Source organism: Camelus dromedarius, chromosome 1 (assembly GCF_036321535.1).
Source record: "Camelus dromedarius isolate mCamDro1 chromosome 1, mCamDro1.pat, whole genome shotgun sequence".
NCBI classification, from domain to species: Eukaryota; Metazoa; Chordata; class Mammalia; order Artiodactyla; family Camelidae; genus Camelus; species Camelus dromedarius.
This window is the reverse complement of record NC_087436.1, coordinates 97710201-97737100: the sequence shown is the minus strand read 5'-3', so window position 1 is coordinate 97737100 and position 26900 is coordinate 97710201. Positions and strand designations below refer to the sequence as shown.

Below are 26900 nucleotides of genomic sequence, written 5' to 3'. Positions count from 1 at the left end.
GTGCTGCCAGTGTCATTCTTTCCCATACCGCCATTTCTCTGGTTCTTTTTTCTCCTTTAATGTAATCACACATGTGATTGCATTAGCCCCACTGGGATAATATAGGATAATTTCTTTATTTTGAAGTCAGTTTGTTAGCAACCTTAATTCCATCTGCATCTTTAATTTCCTCCTTTGCCATGTAACTTAACATATTCACAAGGAATTAAGACAGAAATCTTTGGGAGGGTCATTATTTTGTCTACCATACTATGATAGTATGTAATTAACTTAAAAGGGAGACAGACCTGGTAAGGAAGAGTTTTGTAGATTATGATAAGAATTTAGACTGTATTTAAATGAAAACAAATCAAAGAATTTAAGTAAGAGGAACATCAGCAATTCAATTTGTCTTTTTGAAAGATTGCTTCTATGCAGTGTACAGAATTAATAAAAGACGTTAAGAGTGAATTTGCTGATGAATTTCATGAAAGATGAGAGAAAAAGAAAAGTTAACAGAGTATGGATCCTAAGGTATTTAAATCAAATTTTAGACTCTCACTTAACTAGCTGTGTGACCTTGGAAAATTTTGTCTCAGTTTCCTTTTATGTAAATTGAAGGTAATTGTAGTACCAAACTTTTAGTGTTGGTTCATGAATCCCTTAATAAATGTTAGTTTTACTAATCATTGTTTTGGAGGTAGAACTCACTGAATGGCAGAATGTGGATTTAAAACAATATTGATAATGACTTCCAAGTTTCTGAAAATCATGGCTTTATCTTAAATGGTAAAGACTGAGGGGAGGGTATAGCTCAGTGGCAGAGCAAATGCCTAGCATGCATGAGGCCCTGGGTTCAATCCCCAATACCTCCATTAAAAAAAAAAAAAATGGTAAAGACTGAAGTTGGAGCATGTATGATTAAGAATTTGCTTTTTTATTTGATGAATACACAATGCTTGAGGGAAATCCAACTGCAAATACATACATGTAACTTCTATTGCTCAAATGCAGATTTGGAATTGAGAGGCGAATCAGCATATTTTGGCTTATGCCAACTCTGTCTTTCTTCATATGGTAGATGCTATAGTTCATAATATGCACCCAATTATTTTTTGTACCACTCAGAAGAAAAAAATAAATAAAAATTGCCAGTAGAAATATGACATTCAGTCAATCTAAAAGTGAATTACCTTTTTGATGTTAAAAAATGAAAGAAATTTACAGCTGAATATAATAGAGTTGACTACTATTGACAACTTGTGAGGAGATTAAATCATCTAGGTAAGCAGTGCAGAGTGAAAAATGAAGGTCTTGGGGAAATATGGCATGTAAGAGTAGAGGCTGAGGAATGAGAGATAAAGAAATAGAAATGATGGTATAGTCAATTCCTCTTTGAAGTTAACTGTCAGTGGGAGGGAGCTGGAAGACAACATGGTGTCTGATGAATCTTCTTTTTCTTTCTTTTTTTTTTTAAATGTGGGCATAAGAAGCCCATGTTAGAATATTGAAGATTGACTGAAAGGACTAGGAGGGCTTTTTCACAAAGGGTTTACCATCAGGACACAGGGGTCATGAAAACCACTGTGAAATCTAAGGCAAAATGGGAAAGGAAAAGAATCATATCAACACTGTCATCGTTGGACATGTAGACTCAGGCAGTTCTAAACCACTACTGGCCATCTGCTCTACAAATGTGGTGGGAGAAACAAAAGAACCATCAAAAATTTTGAGAAGAAGGCTGCTGAGATGGGAAAGAGCTCCTTCAAATATGCCTGGGTCTTGGATAAATTGAAAGCTGAAGGTGAGCTTGGTATCACCATTGATATCTCCTTGTGGAAATTCTAGTAAGTATTATGTGACAGTCATTGGTGACTCAGGACACAGAGACTTTATCAAAAACGTGATTACAGGCACATCTCAGGCTGACTGTGCACTCTCCTGATTGTTGCTAATGGTGTTGGCGAATTTGAAGTAGGTATCTCTAAGAATGGGCAGAGCTGTGAGCATGCCCCTCTTGCTTACACACTGGTTGTGAAACAACTAATTACTGATGTTATCAAGATGGATCCATTGAGCCACCCTGTAGCCAGAAGAAATACAAGGAAATCTTTAAGGAAGTCAACATCTACATTAAGAAAATTGGCTACAACCCCAACACAGTAGTATTTGTGCTAATTTCTAGTTATATGATGGCAACACATGGGAACCAAGTGCTTGGAACCAAGTTCTCCTTAGTTTAAGGGATAAAAAGTCACCCATAAGGATGGCAATGTCTGTGGAACCATACTGCTTGAAGCTCTGGATTGCATTCTTCCACCAACTTGTCTGATTGTCAAGCCCTTATGTCTGCCCTTCTAAGCCATCTATAATATTAGGGGTATTGGCACTGCCCAAGTGGAATGAGCAGAGACTGGTGTTCTCAAACCCAGCAAGTTGGTCATCTTTGCTCCAGTCAGTGTTACAATTGAAGTAAAGTCTATTGAAATGTACCATGAATCTTTGAGTGACACTCTTCCTGGGGAGAACATGGGCTTCAATGTCAAGAATGTGTCTGTCAAAGATGTCCATTGTGGCAGTGTGTCTTGTGACAGCAAAAATGACCCACCAGTGGATGCAGCTGGCTTCATGGCTCAGGTGACTATCTTGAAAAATCCAGGCCAAATCAGTGCTGGATATTCATCTGTTGGATTGTCATATACACCTTAAATTGCTTGCAAGTTTGCTGAGCTAAAGGGAAAAATTAATTGTTGTTCTGAGAAAAAAGCTGGAAGATGGCCCCAGATTCTTGAAATCTGGTGATTCTGCCACCATTGATATGATTCTTGACAAGCTCATGTGTGTTGAGAGTTTCTTTGACTGTCCTCAATGCCACTCTCCTGTTTGTGACATGAGACACGGTTGTTGTGGGTGTCATCAAAGCAGGAGACAAGAAGGCAGCTAGACTTGGTAAAGACACCAAGTCTGCCCAGAAATCTCAGAAAGCTAGGCAAGTGTCATCCTCAATACCTGTCACCTGTCTTAATCAGTGGCAGAACAGTCTCAGAACTGTTTGTGTCAGTTGGCCTCTTAAATTTAATAGTAAGACTGATTAATGATAAAAATGAATCGTAAAATCTTCAGAAGGAAAGACGAATGTCTTTTGGACCATTTCTGTGTGTGTGTGTGTGTGTGTGAATTTAAGTTATTAGTTTCTTAAATTAGTACATTTTAGTAGAAACAACTTGACCAAAAATCTGTCACAGAATTTTGAGACCCATTAAAACAAATTTTGTTCTGGTTGTTGTTGTGTGTTCTTTTTATTTAAGTATACTCAGTTGCAGTGTGTCAATTTCTGGTGTACAGCATAATGTTTCAGTCATACATATACATACATATATTCATTTTCACATTATTTTTCAGTATAGATTACTGTAAGATATTGAATATAATTCCTTGTGCTATATACAGAAGAAATTCGTTTTTTTAATCTATTTTATATATAGTAGTTAATATTAGCAGTTTTAAAACTTCCAGTTTATCCCTTCCCACCCTGTTTGCCCCCAGTAACCATAGGTTTGTTTACTATGTCTGAGTCTGTTTCTGTTTTGTAGGTAAGTTTGTTGGTGTCTTCTTTTTTTTTTTTTTTAAGATTCCACATATGAGTGATATCATATGGTATCTTTTCTTTCTCTTTCTGGCTTACTTAGAATGACAATCTCCAGTTCCATCCATGTTGCTACAAATGACAGTATTTCATTCTTTTTTATGGCAGAGTTGTATTCCTTTATATAAATGTACCACAGTTTCTTTAATCCAGTTCTCTGTTGATGGGCATTTAAGCTGTTTTCATGTCTTGGCTACTGTATATAGTGCTTCTGTGAACATTGGGGTGCATGTATCTTTTCAAATTAGAGTTCCCTCCAGATATACACCAGGAGTGGGATTGCTGAAATCATATGGTAAGTCTATAGTTTTTTGAGGAATTTCCATACTATTTTCCATAATGGCTGCACCAAACTGCATTCCCACCAACAATGTAGGAGGATTCCTTTTTCTTCACACCCTCTCCAGCAATTATCATTTGTGGACTTTTTAATTATGCCCATTCTGACTGCTGTTAGGTGATACCTCATTGTGGTTCTGATATGCATTTCTCTGATAATTAGTGATATTGAGCATTTTTTCGTGTGCCTATTGGCCACTTATATGTCTTCACTGGAGAATTGCTTGTTTAGGTCTTCCACCTATTTTGGGGGTTTTTTTTTAATTAAGTTTTATGAGCTGTTAATATATTCTGGAAATTAAATCTTTGTCAGTCACATCATTTGCAAATATTTTCTCCCATTCCTTAGGTTGTTGTTTTGTTTTGCTTATGGTTTCCTTTGCTGTGCAAAGCTTATAAGTTTAATTAGATCCCATTTGTTAATTTTTGCTTTTATTTCTATTGCCTGAGTAGACTGCCCTAGGAGAACATTGCTAATATTTATGTCCAAAAATGCATTAAAACAAATTTTAATGAAGAACCTGTGTCTTCTTTTGGTCAACATTGTGACTTCCTGTGGTTCTACTTAGGTAAAAGACTTCATTAATAGGTTTCTCCAAACCTATTTCTGTTGTTCCATCTTCTATAACTTCAGAATTTGCTAATTTTGGGTTATGATTTTTTTCTGCATGGGGATTTTGATTTTTTCACCTTGTCTTTAGGGAGGAATCACCTATTTAAGTACCTAGTGAAAAGCTATGGGGGGGGTCTGTTGACACAACACTTCATAGGGTTAGGACAGATAAGCAGAGAGTAACTTTGTTTATATGTAAGCTAACTTATAAGAAGGCCAAGTTCTGAATTATTAAAGTCCATGTGATGCATTTAAGCTTCTGTATAATTACATCAAATTGAGTAGACTTGTTGGTATAATGTCAAATTTTAGTCTCCCAGTTATTGGAATGTGCATTCTCACATTTACAAGTATTGGTGTAGTTTAAAGAACCGAAAATGTGAGGCTTCAATAGTGTCGCGCACTGCTGTGCTAGAGTTAATTGTATCCAGATTCCAGAAAAGAAAAGGTACTGGAATTGGGGTAGGGGGTGACTAGGAGAGAGGAAAAAGTGAAATATATAAAAGAACAAGGAATAATAAAAAATATCCTGTAGAAGGCAAGTTATATGGTGAGAAGAGGACACACATGGAGTAGATTTCTCCTGACTGGTAGAGAGGCAGTTCTGCCACTGTAACAGGGGGGAAGGAGGAGGAGCTGCAGAGATGCTGGCGAGAGCTGCAGCAGCAGGGTGGGGTAGTTCCACTGGGTGGCTTGAAATCAGTCAGTGAAAGATGAGGCAAGGTCCTCCACTGAGAGTAGTGGGGCAGAGATGAGGTTGAGGGTTTCCATGAGAGGATGTGTAAGAAAATCCTTGTAGCAAAGAGCGACTGAATGAATTCAGTAAGAGAAAGGTACTCATATGGACAAGTGTAACTGGAAATTTCATTAAATATAGTGATGGGTTACTATTAGGTTAGTAAAAAGATTACTATAGGGTTATTATAAAGATTAACTGTTTGGCCTGGCATATGGTAAATGCTGTTCTTATTAATATTATTGTATAATAAGTTCCAGATTATAAAACATTTCTCAGTGGCATTAAGCTACTTTAATGCAAAAGAATAGTTGAGTTTATTTTGGGAAAAATAGCGGTGGTTTTAGGGAATTTGCCTAAGAAGGAAGATGAGTCTGGGTAACAGAATTCAAGCCAGGCAAAGAGAAAAACAAAAGCAAGAGTGTACGTATCACTCTGTCCATGATGATGGCTATGAACATACTTAGGTAGTGACAGGCATCTGGCTGAAAAGGAAAACTGTAAGTCATGTGCTAAAGTCATAATAAACCATGTAGTTTCCACAGGAAGTCAGTAGCTGGCAATACTGAAGCTGAATGTATAGTTTAATTACAGGAGCTTCAAAGGAGTGGAGAGTTTAATAAGCTGGAGGAGTAATAGCCATTAGGCAGAAGCATAAGTACTGTGACATAATAGCTCATTTGGATTGCAGGACCCATGAGAAGGAGGGAAAGGGGTTAGAAGGAGCACTTCATGTCTAACTATGGATAGTGTCATGTCATGTTTATCCCTTTAAGCAACAAACATGTTTAACCAATATGCTGATTAATGAACTAGTTGAAGGAATGATATGAAGGGTAGAAATGGCAAGTCATCTGTCATGCTAATGGGCAAAGCAGGATAGAAAAATGGCCATATCAGGCATGAAGGAGATGTTCCATATTTTATGAGGCTACATAAAGGAAGATCTTGAGTCTCTTTGAGACTTAAGGACACAGTAGATGTCAGCCAAGCATAGACTTGAGGAATAATGTCTTAGGCAGAGAGAGATGGCCATGAACAGAACAGAATGCAACTTGTTGATAAAATCAAAAGACATTTTGAGCAAAGTGTTGTGAAGGAGAGGAATGAGTATTGGAAGATGAGGCTGGTGATGTGGGCAGGGGTGAAATGATATAAAGTACTACAGGTTTGGTAAGAAGTTTGCTTTTAAACTAAAACCAATGAGAAGTGTATTATATCACACATGGAAGATATATGATGATCCTTCTGGTAAAACAACAAAAAAAATGTCACACTTGCTGTGTTATGGGGAATACCCTGGGTGCAGATGATGCAAACACATTATGGAAAAAGAGTGAGAGAAGGGGGAGAGAGCAAGAGAAGAGAATGAAGTGGCTCGTGTGTGTGCGTCTGTGTGCATATGTGTGTGGTGTGTAAATATGTATGAGCTCACACATGGGAAATCTCTCTGTCTCTTTCCGTCTCTGTCTCTCTCTCTCTCATGCATACAATATAAGCAGCAAGGCGGTGATGAATTAGAAAGGGGAGCCTAGGTTTTAATGGATAAATTAGATATTGCAGGTTTTACCTCTAACTGTAATTGCAAAAATATTATATTTATCCATAATAAGTAAAATAAAATTCAAATTAATAATCAATGAAAGGATGTTTAAGTCTTTTTGAAAATATAAAGGGCAGCTCTACACACTTTGATACTAAAATCTAAGAAAAATTCCACCACAAGTAGGTGAAAAAATTGGCCATTTATACGAAAGAGCTGAAAGTGAAGCAGCTGTTAAGCTAAACTTTATAGAGACGCTGGTCAGTTGCCATTGAAAAAATAAAGGATGTAACTTAGTCAAGAGGGGCCTTTGAAGAACACAGCTTTGTTAAAACATGATTGCTCTCCCGAACCTCTCTTTATTGGAAGGTTTTAATACATTTCTCTATACCTTTTAGTTCACTGAAATATTTTTTGACTAAAATGCCCATAGAGATAACTTTCTTCTTCTCACTTCAGCCCTGCCTCCATCATGAGGTACTTCACTTCCAAAATGCATTATGACACTTGTGTCCCAGACTCACAGCCATATGTCTCACGCTTGACAGACCCTGCTCTCCATCTTTATTGTGACAACCGCTCTTTAAATCTCCTCAGGTGTACCTGTTACCCAACTTTTCAGTTTGATCTCACCCTGCATGCCAGATTTTATTCTGAACTTTTTCATCCAAATATATAAACATGGTTTTCACTGAATTGGTAGACAAATATGATTAAAACTATTTTTAGAGTGCCCAAACCACATCTTTCATTGTTTATGTTTTCCATTCAGATTATGAACTGATGCCAAGAATCAAAGATTTAGTTGATACGAATATTTTCAAAAAATGTCAACAATGTAAGATTCCAGCCTTCACCTACCTCAGTGTTTTTCTGTAAACTGGTCAGTCAGAATTCGAATAAAAGTAATTGATTTTCAAAGTTTGAGGTTATATTAATCATACTTTTTTTTGGTCACATTTCTTGCAAACATTCCCAGATATTTCAAGCAGTGAGACAGTATCTTCATGAACTGAGTATAAGAATCAATAGACCCCATCTTTTAAACTACACCACTTTTATGATTACTAACAGTCAGGGGGAAAAGAGTGTCAGATTACACTGCTATCAATAATGCCAGTTTCAAACATTATATAAGCAAAAAAAATAAAAGTTGATGAAAAATCTTCTGTGTTCCCAAGAGGGAGTTTTAAAAGTTTAGAAATAATCTTTGTGATGCATGTTGATGAGTCTGATCATTTTGACATTACAATAGAGGTTCCTGAAAATAAATGTACAAGATGTATCTATGCTTGAAAGACCCAATCCATTTATAGACTGGAACAGTCCATTTACATTTTGTTTAAAAGGTGTGAAGGGGCAATTGAAACAAGTTACAATTGACAAGAGAATGGATTTATGGAGTAGTTCAGGTAGCGGGAGAAACAGGGCTTTGTCTCATTGGACCTAGTGTGAATCAATACTTTCCTTTCAGAAACACTCTGATTTGAATTCTCATTAAGCTGTGTAAGACATCAGACTTTCAACATAGTATGTATTCTAGAAATAAAGGCTATTAAGTTTTCAGCAGCCCTGGAAAGCCTATAATTTATATCTTAGATGATGAGTCTTCAGATGGCTTTAAAACTGATTACATTTACATTTTTGATTTAATCATTTCTGTTAGCATTACAAAATGATAGCACATTGTTACACACAAGCAAAGCTAATCTTTCTGACTTATGGAAAATAAAAATACTACTAGAAAATTTCCCTGGTTTATGTTCCCTTCTGTGCTACTGCAAAAACCTGATAGTTTATACTAATTATTTTGAAACTAGCATAATTTATTTTTCACTCTCAAATTCAGTGCAATGACCGTGAGCTTCAGAGTTCAGCCCCACTCTCATTATGAAACGTTACTTTGATCTAGCATTCAAAACTAGACGGAATTGATGGTTGTGAAAGTAATTTATCATTTTGTGAGTGTGGTAACTCAAGCCCAAACTCAAAATGGGCTCTGACTATGAGATGCTGATTGTGTAGAACCAAAATAACAAATGTGTACTAAATTCCTATTAAAAGTATAGCTGGTCTACATATTTTGTGTATTTCCTAGAAAAGAAAATTCTACATGTAAACTTTTCATTGTTTTTTGCTGCTTGAGATGAGAGTATAGTATGATTTTCAAGTTGAGACTACATAACTAAGACAGCACAGATGAGCTATCGTGATTTTAAAATATGTTCATAGTCGTGATAAATATTTCAGTCATAGTTAGAAAATTTGCATTGTTGTGTTAATAAAATAATCTGGGTGAGTCAATACGGTAACCTGAGTTTTCACTTAACCAATGACTATTTTAATATTAAAAAAATGTTTGATCCATCTTCACCCTTTTCTGAGGTGAGAAGAAACACAACCTACTTTTTAATGTGGTATCACCAACACAGTTGATCATTGCTCTCCTAGAATCATTTCATTATGTTGGCCCACATGTGGTCAATGAATAAGAGGTGAAAAGTGTTCATATTTTATATGAACTAGGTTAACAATTTCTGTTTAAAATACTCCTAAGACTTCCTATCATAATTTGAAAAAAATATTTGATATAATTTTACCATCTCCTTTAAAGCAGAGGAGCTGCCCCCCAAGCAGAAAATGTAAATTTTATAGCTTATAACTACACAGCTAATAAACAGTGTACTGTAGTTTCTATCATCTTATTAGCTACATCTGTCACATTTCATGCACGTAACTCTGCCTGTCCAGGTCAACTGGAGATTAAAATTTACCAGATTATGAGCATATACACTCTCTTATAATGAGTTATGGATTAACCGATCACTAAGTACAAATGTATCCATTTCAAACTGAATATACTCAGTTGAGGAGATACAGAGTAGATAGGAGGTCAGAGTTAGTGCCTCTGTTTCTCTTCTTTTAAGAACACATTTGGACTGGGAGTAAGGTGCTTCCCAACATAAATGAACTGTGTAATGAATTTCACCTGGACAGTTTTTTTTTTAAAATAAACATAGTATTTCATATTTATAAACATTTTAATATTCATTTATAAATGAAAACAACTCGGGAAAAATGTTAGTCTCAGCAGAATGTATTTTTTTTTAAAGTAACCTGAATTTTTCGTGGTTGTCATGCTCATCTTGCTAATTTGTAAGTATAATAGAAGTAGTAACCCCATTTTGTAAAAAAAAAAAAAAAAAAAAAAGCAATAACTATAATTTTATACTCTCTGTTGAGCATAAATATAGTAAACTGAGTGCCATATGGCTCATTATAAAAGTTAGTATTTCCACTTGCTTTGTAAATCTCTTCAATTTTATGGAGCATAGAAAGAAAACTAATTGCTAAGTGAGGTCATAGCATTCTCTCTCTGAAGCACTAAACATTCATAAGCTCACTATAACTTTTTTCAGGAGAAAAGTAAATTATATTTGGAAATGAAAACTATTATGATGTAATTATTATGTATTTCCCCAGCCTTTTATGAGATGTATGTTTACTGGGCAACTATCGAGCACCTTTTTAGCCAAATAAGATGAATTTATGAAAAATACAATAATGAGCTTTTTTAGTAGTCCAATGTAAATTAGTTTTCACATGAACAAGGACTTTCACAGAACCAGAATTAAACGCTTTAAAAAACTGATATAACATGACTTAGTTATGCAGGCGTTATATTTTGTCTTTTTATTAAATCAGCAATTAGTTTTAATCTTACAAATTATATTTCTTTTGCAAGATTATTTTTATTTGCTAATTTTATCAGTGTGCACAGATGCACTGTATAATGAAGAAAATAACTTCACAAACAGTTTTGACTTACGACAGTAGAAACTGTTTCCATTGCTTGCAAACTATTATTAACGTGATTCTGGTTCTAGGTATAGTCAAAATATTAAATCAAAATATTTGAGGAAATGATTTCATGGTCTTTGTATTATTATTTTAAAGATAAATATATACTTAGGTAGTACATCATTAACGTACATCATGAACATAAATGAAAGTAAAAACCACATACACAGTAATATTAGGTTAATACTAGATTTTAGATTAACTAGTAGCATATATGGAAAATTAATTTTTTCTCTATATTATTTTAAAATATGGCACTCAGATACAGTAATTCTCTGTTTTTTTTAGTTTACATAAACATTATTATGTTTTGCTTTTAATCATATTGTTGGTATAAAATATAAACATATACACAAAGATCTAAACAGTATAAAAATTACATAGAAGTAAAATTATACATCTTAAATACAAATGTTGTGATAACTTAGTCCTCAGTTTATAGTCATCAACAAGATAATTGCTAAAAAACTTTCATTCATTCTATAAATTGATTTCTATTTCTAATTACAAAATACTGAATGTTTTCTGTACTAGTGTTTTCTGTGTTTTCTAGTGTTTTCTGTACTCTACTGTAAATACTATAATTAGCATTGGGATGATTTTTTTATATCAAATTCCATTATTTCTGAAGCTATACTATGTGAATTATTATAAACAAGGAAAAGCTATGTGGTTGGTAGAGGGTGTAGACAAGGATGTTCTGATGCTGGTGCATTTGATGGTATTATTAATTATTCTGAGAGTTTCAGGAATAATAAATTCATTGTGAGCATGTCTTCCTTCAAACAAAAGTAAAGCATATCATGTCCCTCCTCATTCTTAGGATTAAACCATATGCATATATTTTCTAGTAATAGGTGTCTTCTTCAAAGTTTGCTCATAATATAAACTTTAACATTCCAAATTTCTCTTTTCCCATAAATTTTATTTGAGAATGAAAGTTTGTGGAAGAAGCATTTAGAAAGTAGTCATATATTATAGCAAGTACTGAAATGCAGTTTTTCAACAGTGCTATATTTACAGATATGGCCACCCACTCAAACATGCATGCAATAACCAATAACTGAGTGTTTGCTGTATCCTGGAAAAAGACTCAGGATACACAATGGTCAACAGAGGACAGAAGAGGTTATGGTCCCTGCTTGTATGAGGATTGCAATTCAGTGTAATCATCAAATAATCATACAAAGAAAAAAGAAATCAATCAATTCAATTGGTAAAACTGTCAGATTGGAAAGGTAAACAGCAAGAGAAGCTAAAAGCTAATATGAAAATTTGTGGTTGGAAGCCTGATTCAGACACTCCACATTTTATCTTCTCACTGTTTTGAATAGTCTACACTGTGTTGCTTGATTCATGATCTTAGCAGGGCCTGTTTTCCAATCTGACATACTAATTTGCTTTAAAATGACAAAATATTTATACAGGCATTGTCTCTTAAGTATCTCCCCTGTACTAAGAATTTCTGCATCATCACTGTGGAGCAATAAGAAAAATGTGTGGGTATAAGGACTATACATTTTAGACCACTTATAATTGCTCACATTATATCCCTTTAGACCCATACCTTGAACTCCAAAAGGCACCAAAAATTGTTTTTTGACATTAAAATTATATTAAAATGCAGTTTATAAACCTAATGGAAATGAGTTAGAATATGATTTAGTAAGACAGAAATAATAAATTATTTATACTCTAGAATCATACCTCTTAGAACCCTGAAACCACCCCTAGGTGACTCATAGGATCCTGAAAAAATGCATTTCTGCCAACTAATATAGATTTAAACTAGTTCATCATTTTGCTTACATTACATGTTTTAGTGCTTCTCTCTATGCTGTTATCAGAAAAATCTGAAAATCATTTTTGTAAATTGCTATTGTTTTGACTTTGTGATTAAAAACTGGAACTAAATAAATGCTTCATTATTTGATAATCATATGGTATATTTTAACTTTCCTTTGAAAGATGGATTAAATACTTAATAAAGTTAGAATATTATAGTGAGAATATAATGAATGACAAATGCTCAGTGTATAACAGAAAAAAATTTGGTAGTTTTAAATGTAATTTTTATTTTCCAAAAACCTAAAAATGTAATTTAATAATTTAGTACATAATTTAGTCCTAGAAATTAGAACACTCAGAGATATGAAATCAGATCTTAATATTGTCTTCACAAGTTCCTATCCACATAGAATTTAAATATTTGCTACTTTTTATTCGTCTATAATGTACAAACCAAGTATATTTTCTAGAAACACAGGTTAAATATGTTTGTGGAACAAAATATTGAGTATTAATAAGTATGGCAAATTACAGGTTAATATTTTCACTTGTTTTGTATAACTTTTTATGTTTTAATGCAAAGTGTAAGACTTCAGTGCAAAGATTGTAGATGCTGGAAAATAACTTTAGTTAATGTAATTGATTTCATCACTTAAGACTCACTTTGAAAAAATATGTCTGAATTAATGAAAATTACTTATTTATAATGTCTATAAATGTACACAATATTTTTAGAAAATAAATATAATATATATCAAAAACTCTTATGCTATTTATAACTCTACATTATAACTCTACATTATATACACTTATAGAGCTAGAACGATGTTTGAACATGCTTGTTCCACCAAAGCCTTGTTAAAAGAATTGGATAAATTGATATGAAATATCATATTTAATTTTCATTTCCTTTAACACACTTTAATATTTGATACCCCTAGTATCTATTCTCTGAATTTTGAATTTTCTACTAGTGTTTCACAGGTATTTATGGTGTATTATATGTGTTACGATAACTAGAATTATATATAGTATATTTAACACTTCAAAATTAAACATATCAATATATTTTAATAATTACAGGTCTTAATTACTGACATAGTCTATATTTAGTTATTGTTATGCTTGAATTTTAACAAAAAATGCATCTGCATACACAATTTATAATATGAACATGTATTTGTTATGCTTGTCATATCATTTGTAAACTTATCTTTTAGTTTTTTGGGGGGAGGGAGGAGGTAATTAGGCTTATTTATTTACTTATTTTTAGAGGAGTGACTGGAGATGAACCCAGGGCCTCATGCATGCTAAGCATGCACTCTACCATTTGAGCTGCACTCTCCCCCTCAATGCTTGTCATATCACTGGTAATGTGTACTCTTGTATCATACTTAGCATGTGTAATTTCGAATATGAGAAATGTTAAAATTTAAGTATTCCCAGATCATGATAAAATCTTAATAATGGTTTGTATTTTTACAGTATCTTCCAGCTTAAATTTTGATTAGAATTATATGATTTTATAATATAGTTAGAATCAACACAACTAATGAAATTGGCATCCTGTATCTCTCAAGTGCAAAAAAAACAGAGACAACTTCAAAGCTTAAGAAGAAAGAATATAATATTATTATTTAAATGAAAGCTTTATATTGTTTATTTACAAATACAGAACTAAAATCATCATCAGAATCTTTAGGAATATTAATGTTCTATCCAGAAGCACTTCCATATAATCAAAGATTTATCTTGTAAATGAAGATGAGCTAATATTTACAACATGCCATGAGAACCCATTTTTTAAGCTTCATTGCAGTATAATTGATATGCACAAAATTGCATACATTTAATGCATACATTTTGATGAGTGTGGCCATGTGCAGACACCCATGATACCATCACTGCAATCAAAATACTAAACATATCTATCACCTTCAAAAATTTCCTTGTGTGGTTTGCCTGTTTTTTTGTTTCTGTGTTAAAAACACAACATGAGATCTAACCTTTTAATGTACTTTGAAGTGCACAATGCAGTGCTGTGAACTGTCAGCACTATGTTGTGCAGCAGATCTCTAAAACTCATTCATCTTGTAGAACAGAAACTTCATACCCTCTGAGCAACGATTCCCCTCTCCCTCCTCACCTAAACCCCTGGCATCCTCCGTTCTACTCTTTGCTTCTATGAGTGTGACTATTTTGATACCTTGTATAAGTGCAATTGTGCAGTGTTTGTCCTTCTGTGACCAGCTTATTTGACTTAGCATGACCTCTGGGTTCGTCTATGTTGTCACAAATGGCAGAATTACCTCCTTTTTTAAGGTTGAATAATATTCTGTTGTATGTATACACCACATCTTTAACCATTCTTTTGGCAATAGACATTAGGGTTGTTTCCACATCTATGCTATCATGATAATGCTGCGACAAACATGGGTGCATATGTCTCTTTGAGCTCCTGATTTCAAAAACAAACAGAAGCAACTGATAGCCTTTAGGAAAAGTCCTAAATCTATTAAAACTTTTTAAAAGGACTTCTGAGCCATCTTTATTTGAAGACGCTTTTATTGTTACCAATTTTAGGAAAAACATGTTTGTATCTTCCAGGAATGTTGGTGAAATTTTCCTCATGTTTAGAATTTTTGGAATAATTCTAGTATGTTAGCACAAAAACTAATTTTTCTGATTGCTCCATGTTTCATATCAGTGATTATCTGATTTTCTTATTTCACGTAGTAAACACATAATGGCATTAAATGGCAGTAAAACATCATAGTTTTGGCCAAGGCTTTGATTTTGCAAACTTCCTTTAGTTAACGGTTTAGGCCATTGTTCATGTAAATGTACATCAAATCAATAGAAAGGCTTTTGGTATTATTTGCTTGTTAAGTATATTTTTTTAAATTATGTGGCATACAGTTTTCTTCTCCAGAAAGATAAAAAAATGAGGAAAGTGAAAATGATCGAAGGTTTCATAGATTAAGTAGGCCAAGAATAAATGGGATAGTGGAGACTACGACATTCTGGGACGTGAAGGCTTGTTTCATCTAAAGGGAAGAATCACCTCTGAGTTCCACTGAACTGTTGTCATGTGGGAATGTGGTACCACTGCTGACAGTTATTCTGAATTCAAAGAATGAAGCAGAAATAAAGAACAAATTGGTAGCACAGAAAAAAGAATCAGTGATGTGGAGGGTCTACTTGAAAACAATGCCTCAGAATGCAGAGACAAAAGGCAAAATTATGGAGGAAAAGACAGAGGCCATGCAATATATGGGATTGGCCAGCTATATCTCACATGGGGAAAATTAGGGTGTAAAATATTTTCATTGAGATAACACAGATTAATACAGAAAATCATATCTGAATGGAAGGACAATTTGTTTTCTATAAAAGTTAAAAGAAAAATCTTCCTAGAGCCTAGGCATAAAAAATTTATTGCTGTCAAGAAAAATCAATCAATCAATAGACTCAGTCCATGATCAAATTGTTAGAAGATAATGGAATAAGATGTGCAAAGGTAAACATCATATAAACATGCGAAGTTAATCACATGCCCACACTTGCAGCACGAGGACACACTCCTTCATGGTCTCCGGGCCCCCGGTTTTTGCTGTGAGGGCTGAACTCCCAAGTCAGGCCTCCTTCCGTCTCCTTTTTGAGGCCATTCTAATGAGGTGTCTCTTCAAGGAAGCCTGAAAAACAAAACAAAACAAAACCCTGGGTGAACAAAGCTTTGGCTTTCTATTGGGTGAGAATGCAGCAGAAATCCTGACAGCAGCTACAGCAAACATAAATTAATTTTTGTTGTAGTGCCTTTGATTAAATATTAATTTAAATAGTATACATATATAGTCCAAAGCTTTGGCTCAATATAGCTGTTGGAAGGCTTTCTACTCCCCTCTTTTTTCTTTTTTTTCAGTTGTCTCCTGTATTATAGTGCCCTGAATAGTGAGAAACTAATACAAATGTAATTCTCTAAAAATAGAAATTTCATAAAGTTTCAATTTTCAAGTCTTTATTATTTGGGCTAGTCATTATGGCTTAGGAGAACTATTTTTTCCAATTTATGATGTTCTATTTCTCTCTCTCTTTCTCTCATCTATCTAATGTCTGATACATCCTAATAATCTGTGCAGATGTATATACACATATGTAAACATATATGGCCCACTTGCATATATTACTATGAATTTCCATCATCCTTTAGACAAATAAATACTTACAGGTAAAAAACTGGAATACTATTCAAACAAATAAGAATCTGAGTGTAATTAAATGGATTTATTTGTCTGCATACGTATGCTTTGAAATATGTGAAATAAAATACTACGTGTATATTTTGTGATTTTGAAAGTCAACCTGCTTTAAGCTATCTATAAAATAACATAGATGTTCACTCTATATTTTTTACATTAAAACGTAACTATCACACTTCAAATTTGTGGTGACCAATAGATGCACCCAATTACATGTCTTTGAATGAAAAGAAATACTCATGAGGCATTCCAGGATACAAAGTCATAATAGTACAGAAATTCGAGGATATGATTAGACAGTTTTTTAAATTTTAAGAAGGATAGTGTCAAGGAAGGTGGCTGCTCAAAGCTGAGGAAATACAGGTTGCTGACTGTGTTAGTTTCCTAGAGCACTCATAAAAATAAATTACCTCTAAATAAGTGGCTTAAGCAAATACAAATATATTCCCTCACTGTTTGGGAGACTGGAAGTGTGAAGTCAAAGTATCAGTAGTGCTAGACTCCCCATGAAGGCTTCAGGGAAGAATCTTTCCTAGCCTGTTTCTAGCTTCTGGTGGCCCCCTGGAATACTTGACATTCCATGACTAGTAGCTACATCACTTCAATCTCTTCTTCCGTCTTCACATGGCATACTCTGTGTCCCCTCTCCTTTCCTATAGGGACATCAGTCATTGAATTTAGAACCATCTAATCTAGTATCACCTCACCTAACCTGATTACATCTGCAAAGACCCTGTTTTCAAATAAAGTCACATTCACAGGTACCAGGAATTAGGACTCAAACATATCTTTGAGGGCACACAATTCAACCAGCTACACTAATATCTAGACTTCTAAAAGAGATCAAAGTTCCCTCAAGGTAAGACTTAGAATTGCTTTGTACCCCAGTATCAGAGGCTTAGAGCTACATCACTGAGCCAACTTCTGCAATTATTCAGAAGCCGGTCTTCAGAAGGAAAGGAAGTCAAATTTTCTCCTCTCTACATCAGAAGTTTTAGACATCTAAAGTACTCAATTCAGCCCAGGTAATAGTAAAAGTGAATCTCTGTGGAGTGGGCTGGCAGATTTCAGACTGGATTAAAAGTAAACCAGTCAGTTGTGGCAAAGGCAGAAAGACAGTTCAAAGGAATGACATCAGGAAATGTAATAAAAAATATATATTTCTAGTAAGACATTGAAAATACATTTTTCAAATCAATCAGAAAAATTACTTTATGTTTCAAGAGAGTAGACAACTGGAGGAAAATATCCTGCCTCAGTTAAGCAGAATGATCCTTTCTGAACACCTGCTTGACACTACAGATTTCATTATTTGTCTGAGTTAAATGCTATCCCTTCCAAAGTAAGAGCTGATAAAACTATCATAGAAGAAACAAGATAATCAGTGATGTGGAAACACCCACACTCTGATAATTGGCAAACAATAATCTTGAAGATGTTTCTTCTTCCAAGAGATGTATTTCTTTTAAAGTATATGGATGTATTATATAAAATATGTCAGTGAAAGATCACTGCTCTAAAAAGGCAGGAAAAAAAGATTAATACAGAGTTGGCAAATGTGGCGTTTAATGCCTAACAACATGAGTTTTAGAACCAGAGAAACCTCTATATCTTGGCTTTAGCACATAGGAAGTGTGTAACTTTGGATAAGAAATTACCTGATCATTATAAGCCTCATTTTTGTCATATGCACACTTGAACAGTAATACAAATGTTGTGGTTGTAAGAAAATAGTTAATGTGTGTACGTGTGTATGTTTACATCATAGCCTAAAAGCTTAGCAAAAATGAAAGTTCAGCAGTTGTTATTTTTGCATTCATATTTTATGTCTATGAGAAATGTTTTCTAAAGGAAAGAGGATTTTAATTTTGTCTCATATAGAAAATGTCTCTAAAGGACACGAAAGCTGTAATGAAAATGAAGTGGATCTGTGTGCAAGGAATGCAGACAAAAATTCAAACCTCAAATTAAGTGTACAGCACAGGTAGTCAGAGCACAATTGTCAATGCTAAAAATAAAATTTAATACATGAAAGGCAAAAATAAGTAATGCAGAGGAAGAGGTCAAAGAGATACAAATAATGCTAGGCATGGGAAGATTGCTGTAGAAAAGCATAATCCATACCCTCATTTTACAAAGAAGGAATTGAATTTCAGAAATACTGTGTGACTTTCCCAAGGTCACCAACAACTGGCAGCTGAAGAAGCTGTTTCACAGCCAAAGGTAATTGCTGGGTGCTATCCCAGACTATGATAGCTCATTGAGTAGTCAGTATTTCTGAACGTTAACCATTAAATATGAACATTTCATTAAACATGACATTTGAGATTAAATCATTTCATGTGTTAAATAGCATTTATTTCAAAATATTTGCACAACATTTCCATTCTTCATTTTATTAATGTTTAAGCCAGTTTCCCTATTGTTAACCCCTTAAAGGAAGTTCTGCAAACCATTCTTATCAATTCATATTCATAAATTTTTGTTTCTTGATATATTTCTGTATGACTTTATGGTATCACCTGGGACAGCAAAAGATGATTAAAGCATGGTCATTTTATAATCAGATTAGACATCAATCATGTATTTAAAAGCCTTTATATACAAAAATGCCTCTTTCCTATAATAATTCTCTCCATTTAGAAGATACTAATATAATTGGGAAATGGTCTGAAACTAACGTAGGGTACTGCTATTTCATATGAATGCAATAATCTTTTGATAACTAAGGTTACTATGGCAAAATTATGTTGTGTTGACTAGAAAGCTATTAGTAATGACTGATGAAGTATTGCTCAATTATTGAAGAGTAATTGAAAATATAAGAGTGAATTTTCTGATGAAGTGATAAATGTTATATATACTGCATTTTTAAACTAAAATTAATCTCTCAGTTCTAAGCAAGGAGTATTCCACAGATCATTCTGTCTGTCTTTTTCATATGAAAAATGTTTACAAAAATGTCTTTGGACTTGGGTATTTTTGCATGGTAAACCAGTAAAGAAAGTGATTTGGCAGAAATCTAGCCATTTTTTCCACAAAGAAAAAGAAATAGTCATTAACTTATCATTCTACACATGCATTGTATTTTTTACACATTTGGCAAGCACTGTTTTAGGAACTGAATTACAGGGAGAATGACAGCAGACAAGATCTCTCTCTCCGCATTGTTACAGAGATGGAAATTGAACAATAAACTAATAATTGGATAAGATAATTGAAGTTACTGGTAAGGACAGTAAGAAAATAAATAATGTAATATGTTAGACAGTAAATATCTGAGGCCTAAGATTCTTTAGCTTGGTCTGAAAAGGCATTTTTTTTAAGGCAATCTATGATCTAAAGCCTAAATAATGAGATAAAGCCAGTTGTGTGAACACTTGGGGCCAGAGTGTCCTAGCTCTTGAAGAAGGCAGGAGCTTGGCTAGAGTGATGTGGACATTGCTATGAACAAGGGGACTATGGGACCTGGGATCACAGAGGCCAACAGGGACCAGGCTGAGCAAGCCTCTAGGGACCTAAAAAAGAATTTTTCTTTAATTGGAGTATAGCCAGTTCACAATATTGTGTCAATTTCTGGTGTACAACATAATGTTCCAGTCATACATATGCATACATATATTCCTTATCATATTCTTTTTCATTATAAGTTACTATGAGATATTGAATATAGTTCCCTGTGCTATACAGGAGAAACTTGTTCATCTGTTTTATATATAGTAGTTAGTATCTGCTAATCTTGAACTCCCAATTTATCCCTTCCTACTCCTTTCCCCCCTGGTAACCATAAGTTTGTTCTCTATGTATGTGAGTCTGATAAAGAAGTTAGATTCATATTTTAAGTATGATGGGAAGATAGTGGACAATGCTGAAATAGAGGATAACATGATCTGCTTTACTATTTTTAATAAAGTTACTCTAGATGCTAAATAGGTGATGTACTAAGACAAAAATAGAAGCAAGGAGATCTTTTGGTATGGTTTTCAGTACTTCAGCTGAGAGATGATGGTTTGGAATTATTTGAGAGGATAGAGAGAAGTGGTTGGATTTAGAATACATTTTGACAGTACAGACAATAAGACTTGCTAAAGTCTAGATGTCAAGAGAAAAACAATGGATTCAAGGATGGTTCCCTGGGTTTACATTGAGCATCTAGGAGCACAGGAGTGGCATATATGGAGTTGGGGAAATGGGGAAAGGAGAGCTTTGAGGATGAATGTGAGAATATAACAAGAATTTGGTTTCTGCCATTTAAATGTATTGCTGTCTATTAGATGTTTAAGTCCACTTATGCCAAGTCTCTGTAATTATGGAAATGAGGAACCACAACTGAAGAAACAGAAATCTCAAACTCTAATAGCAAAGACTATTTGATTATTACAACTCTAACTCTCAGTAATTGACTAAGAATGGTTAGATTGGCCTCAACAAAATTAGTCTATCTAACAATAATTCATTAATTATGACATCTCTATGTACTGTACATTTTAAATATCATTGTAATATTCCTAAAGCACCAAAATAATTCATAAAATATTTATCTGCCCTATATGAAGCTTTAAATGTATTGATATTATTATATAGATGGGACCTCCTTTTTTCTCAAGTCAATAAGAACACCAAGCTGTTAGTCATATTAAATATACTATATATGATTAAGAATCAGATAATATAAATATGTCATTTTATAATAATTTATATTTTTCCAAATACTTTTATTCCCTTAATAGCCCTAAGAAATGAAGGCTAGTATTATTCTCATTCTTAACATGATTACAGGTCTATGATGTTGACAGGTGCTGTTTTGTAGCCCGGTGAGTAAGGAGCCAATCCCTCTTGATTTCATCAGGGTGTAGACCTGTCTAGGCAGCTGGCCTTCTCATGGATCCTCTGTGTTCTTTAGACTTAACACTTCAATGTTCTATGAATGTTTAGTCTGTATTAAAAAGGAATCTGAATAAATCATCTTAATTTAGTTCTTCAGCTACTACAAACAACTCCAAAATTTTAGAGTTTTTTCATATAAAAATATTTGATATTTAATTTTAAAAATATAAAAAATAAGTAATATTAAATATTTAACTAAGCATATTCACCCTTAAATTAAAATTCCCCCCAAAATCTAAGTACCAATAAACCTATAAAACAAATGCCAAATCAAATGCAAATGTCACTCCAGTAGTTTGCTAAACAACAGGTGTTTTTATAAACTTGTATATATGTACATGTATATAATGTAAATTGCATTATAATTTGTGATATCTGAATCTGAATCACAGTTTTAATTCCTTTTAAATTCAAAACAGTTGGTTTTAATTTTAAAATAGAAAACAGAATATTTCAAATATAGTTATGATATTTTGGTAGAGTACAAAAGTGGCCAAAAATTCTTATGTTTCACATATTATCACACGTGAAATGAAACTTTATAGTGCCTCTCGTTAAAATGTGAAGACTTTCCCTGCCCCTTGAATTGGATAAGGTTTTGTCATTTGCTTTGACCAATGGAAAGTAGCCACTTTGACACAGGCAAAAACCTTTAAAGTCTGAGGACTTTGAGGCCTGCCCTCTTACTAGCTTCTTGAATCCATCTGCCATGTGACAAGTCCAGGCTAGCCTGCTGGATGATGAGTACCACCATTGTTCCAGACAAAATCCATCAAATATAAAACATGTAAATGAGGCCATTCAGGGCAAAGCCAGTCAGTAGCTAACCCAAGTCTGTAGGGAGCCCAGGAGTGAACCCAGGTGAAATCAGCTGAACTTCAAGAGGAAAAACATCACGCAGATCAATCATGAATGAAAATAAAATGTAAGCGACACATTTGGGGATCTTTTGTCATGCAGCAAAACTTACCTGGCACTATTTTGTCAGATATTTTAATAGCAATAAGCCAATTAATAGTTTTCAGTAGTCCTCAAAATTATGTAAGAGTCTCTTTTTGGTGCTTTGCTGTGGTCTAGCATAGAAGCCATCCAGGTGGATTTATGTATCTTTATCTGTCTTACAGACAAGGAAAGATAGAGCACAGTATACTGAATCAATGTACAAGTGTTCTTAAGTGGTTTTGTTTGATGGTGCAGCTGTGTTACGAATAATTTTTCCTCTATAATTAAAGAAGTATTTTTAAATATTATTTACAAGTAATTTGGTATAAAATAGAAGTTAAAGTTTCCCCTTCTGTCATTTCAGAAAATAAAAGGGGAAAATATAGTTTCACATGAAGTTATCTATGGTTATAATACACTAAGAAATGAAGAGAGAAGAGAGAAGGGAGGGAGAATGAGTCAAGTTTATATCACACAAGAAAGAAATGATGCTTTTTATATATCAATATATCTTTCCAAGCCTCATCCATTTAACATTAATTAACCAGTTATTTTCTTTTACCTTTAATTATCTTAACAGTCTCTGCCATATGCAAAATATAGAGAAATTAAAACATAGGTGACCAGTTGAAAAGAAACACATACTCAGCAAGAAATGACTATGTTTTTGCAAGACTGCATTTTCTAATATATTCTAATGTGCTTGAGACCTGTAGTAGACGAGAAATATTGAAGTTAGCTTGTGCTTTAAATTACCTTAAGGTTATCTAGGACATTCTTTGAAGGCAACCTAACAGGACACCGAGTGTTTTGTTAGATCTGCAATAAGCAGTTTTATTTTACATCAAATAGAGGTGAGTTTAATAGTTTGACCTAATTTCTTATGAACAGAGCTCTTTGTGTAAAAAACTTGAGAAGATTTTATTCTAGTGTACTCAAGGACATTAGGAAAATAGCTCTCTGTTAAGGTTTTGCTTTCAGGGTTAAGAGTTGAACTAGTCTAAATGACCTGTTCTTCATAAAATGCCCTTTTAATTTGCTGATTTTGCTCCCAAGACATACAAGTCTGCTGATGTACTGATCACTAAGTTCTGTTGGGATAATTATTTCAGAATAATTTCCCTGAGTTGCAAGGCAGGTCAAAAGGGAAAAAAAGAAAAAAAGAAAAAAAACTTACAAAGTTTAATGCCTAAAGGAAGGGCATTAATTAATGATGTAGGCAAAATTTAAAAGGCAAGTTAACTCTGAATAGTTGCTATGTTAAAATCATTGCTTACTTCTAAATACTTTATTCTGAGCCCTTGAAGGAAATAATCTCAAAAACATTTAGGATAAAATGTTTTATAAACCAACTTACGTGTAAAAATTGGTGCCAGAGAAATATGCTTTATCAATGTGGACAAGTCAGAGCTTGGGATGGACGTGTTCAGACTTAACATATTTTATTAATTTCTCCCCTTCCCAGTCAAATGTAATGTAGTTCATAGACATAAGTATTTCATCAAAATAGTAAGATTTAAAAGAGGCTGAATATCACCATTCTGTCTACAGTTTTGTCTGCAGGTAAATTTAGAGATTTGGTTATTAAAACTCATCACATTCAGAATCTCTATATGCCGTACAAAACAGAGAGACAGAATTAACCATCAAATCTATCCCATTTTAATGGAATAAGATGCAAGATTTAAATTGTTTCTGAAAATAAATTAATACACCTTTGCACATATGTGTCACATGACCTTATGAAAATAATCAACAATTTGCAGACCCACTGAATCCAAGTTAAAAGAAAGAGCCTGGACCACTTTATTCCTCTTGTTTTAATACAGTTATTTCATCTTAATATCAAGAAGAATGTATCCTGTATTCATAGAGATTAAATAAATGCTGGATTATATATATAAATGACCAATATTTAATGTATGATAGTTTTCACATATTGCCTTCCAAAGAGTCACATATGCTAATAGTCTTATTCAGATTAAATGATTTATTCAATAATTTGAACTCGTTTTTAAAAGTTATATAAATATGCTGTCCCCAAATTGTTCATATAAAAAGATTTTGGCAATTTACTTTTTCTATAACTGGAAAGATGGTAAATTTGTCCTGTTTTATGGGGCATACAATTTGCATAGCAACTCAGCTGTTGTAGCACAGAAATAACCACAGATATTACATTAAAAAAAAATGTGTGTAGCTGTTTTCCAATAAAACTTTATTTACAAAAACAAGCAGGTTGGTCCACTTTTGCCAGTATCTGTTAATGAATATGAGTACCCTTAGAGATGTTAGTTGGATGGTGAAATATGTCTATTTTCAAAAAAGCCTGGATAATTCAGCAAAATACATCCCTTCTTTGAGTTCTGTCACATATTAGCATATCAAAATTTCTAAGATTAGTTTTAAGAAATCTCTCAAAATCTCTTAAGCACAGAATTTATTCATATTATCGATAACTTGACCCTTTTAAAAACTGGACTTTTTAGCTATTACTGAAATACACAAGTGATGTCAGTAATTCATGTTATCAAATCAGCAACTATTGATCATACAATTTTAATAGTAACTTAAAAAATATGTATCAACTGCAGTTCTTACAGAAGTCCATTTCAAAACACCCTGGGCAAAGGAAAGGAGGAATTATTGAATTACATAATTAAAAAGTTTCCTTCTTAGGTATATGTTTGTACCAAAGTGAAGGAAGAGCTCTGACTAGCAGAACCTGAGATACAGGTCTTTCCCTGCTGTGGATCAAGGATGGTGACATCACAGGGACTACAAGTATTGTTTCCCCACAGGAAAGACATATTTATCCACGAGTAAGGGGATTAACTAAAGTTATAATCATTCCATTCCATTTCCAGACTCATTTTATATCATCCTAGCAATTTTTCAGTAGTAGTTAATATTCATCATGAGATATGATAACTAAGATTAAACTTCATCTTTCCAAAAGAGCTACATGAATACCAAAACCTTCCTATAGATTTATTTAAGTCCTAAAGATAATTGAGTTATTCATTTCTTTCCAAATATATCTGACTGATACACTCCCACAGGTTAATAGACCTCAGTTTGTGTTAACAGACACCTTGTTTGTTCCTTCTTTTGGCAGAAAATCTATAGTTTTTATTGTAAAAGTAAAATACATACACTGTATATACTGAGCCATAAGTATCAATATTAGGTGAGCTAAATGGCTATGAAATAATTTTTTAAAAGGGTGGTTGAGGACAATTAATTTTACCAAAGGACTTTCAGGTATTATTATGCAATTTGGTTAATTTTACATTGATAATTAAAAACGTTCCTAATAATTTCATGATTGTCTTCCTAAGATTGGTTAATTTGGTAATAGTGAATTATCCTTTAAATTAAAATTTTAAGAATGAATCAGTGGGATATTTGCCAGTGAATTTTAGAGGAGACAAGCATAAGCAAATGCCTTCCAACCATGGACACATACAATACAATGAAGATGTAGAGTGAGAGTTATTAAATAATCAAGAACTGACTGATGAACAATTGATAATAATGTAAGGTGAATCTAAAAATATAGGAAATACTACCTTTAAACACATTTTGATGTGATTTTAAAGTTTAATCAGTTTAATCATGCAATTCAGTCCTTATTTTTATAGTTTCTTCCATATAATTTTTAGAACTCATAGCTTACCAATGATAACTTTCAATTTACTATTAGTCTTTAATAGACCAAAAGTTATAGGTACTTATTATGCAGAAAAATAATTAAAACCTATGATTTAAATGGACTAAAAGAGACTTCTCAGAGCAAAATGATGTTATACATAATTATGTAAACTAAATTAAATAACATGTAGCCTCCGAATTTGTAGCAGACACAAATTACTACAAAGAGAAACTATGAATTTCAATTTATGCTATCATTCAAAATCTCCTAGGTAAAGTTTACAGGCTAAAAGAGTAGTTAATGTAATTAAATATGCCAGAATGTTCGGTAATGAGGCCAGAGATCAAAACTAATCATATGAATTATGAACAGAAAAGAACCTGGAGGGCTATGATGATACTGAATATAAAGAATTAAAACTAAAATTACGTAAACTGTGGTTTCCAGAATCAAGGAAAATAAGATGAGAAAAAGAAAAATATATGTAGTCATTCTCCAGCCATTGATACATTTTAATTCTTTCTTATATATTTTATTCACTCAACTAACTCTTATTTTTATTGTGCACTATTATATGTACCCCAAATAACTAAAACACTTAATGAACCAGATCCTGTAGCTTGAACCAGAAAGTCAAGAAACTCAAGGGAAC

The 26900-nt window shown here is 33.3% G+C and overlaps 1 pseudogene; it reads left to right on the top strand.

Annotated features, from left to right (window-relative positions):
- Positions 1 to 1258: 1258 nt before the first annotated feature.
- LOC116148126 (elongation factor 1-alpha 1-like) lies at positions 1259 to 2197 on the top strand (annotated as a pseudogene).
- Positions 2198 to 26900: the final 24703 nt, after the last annotated feature.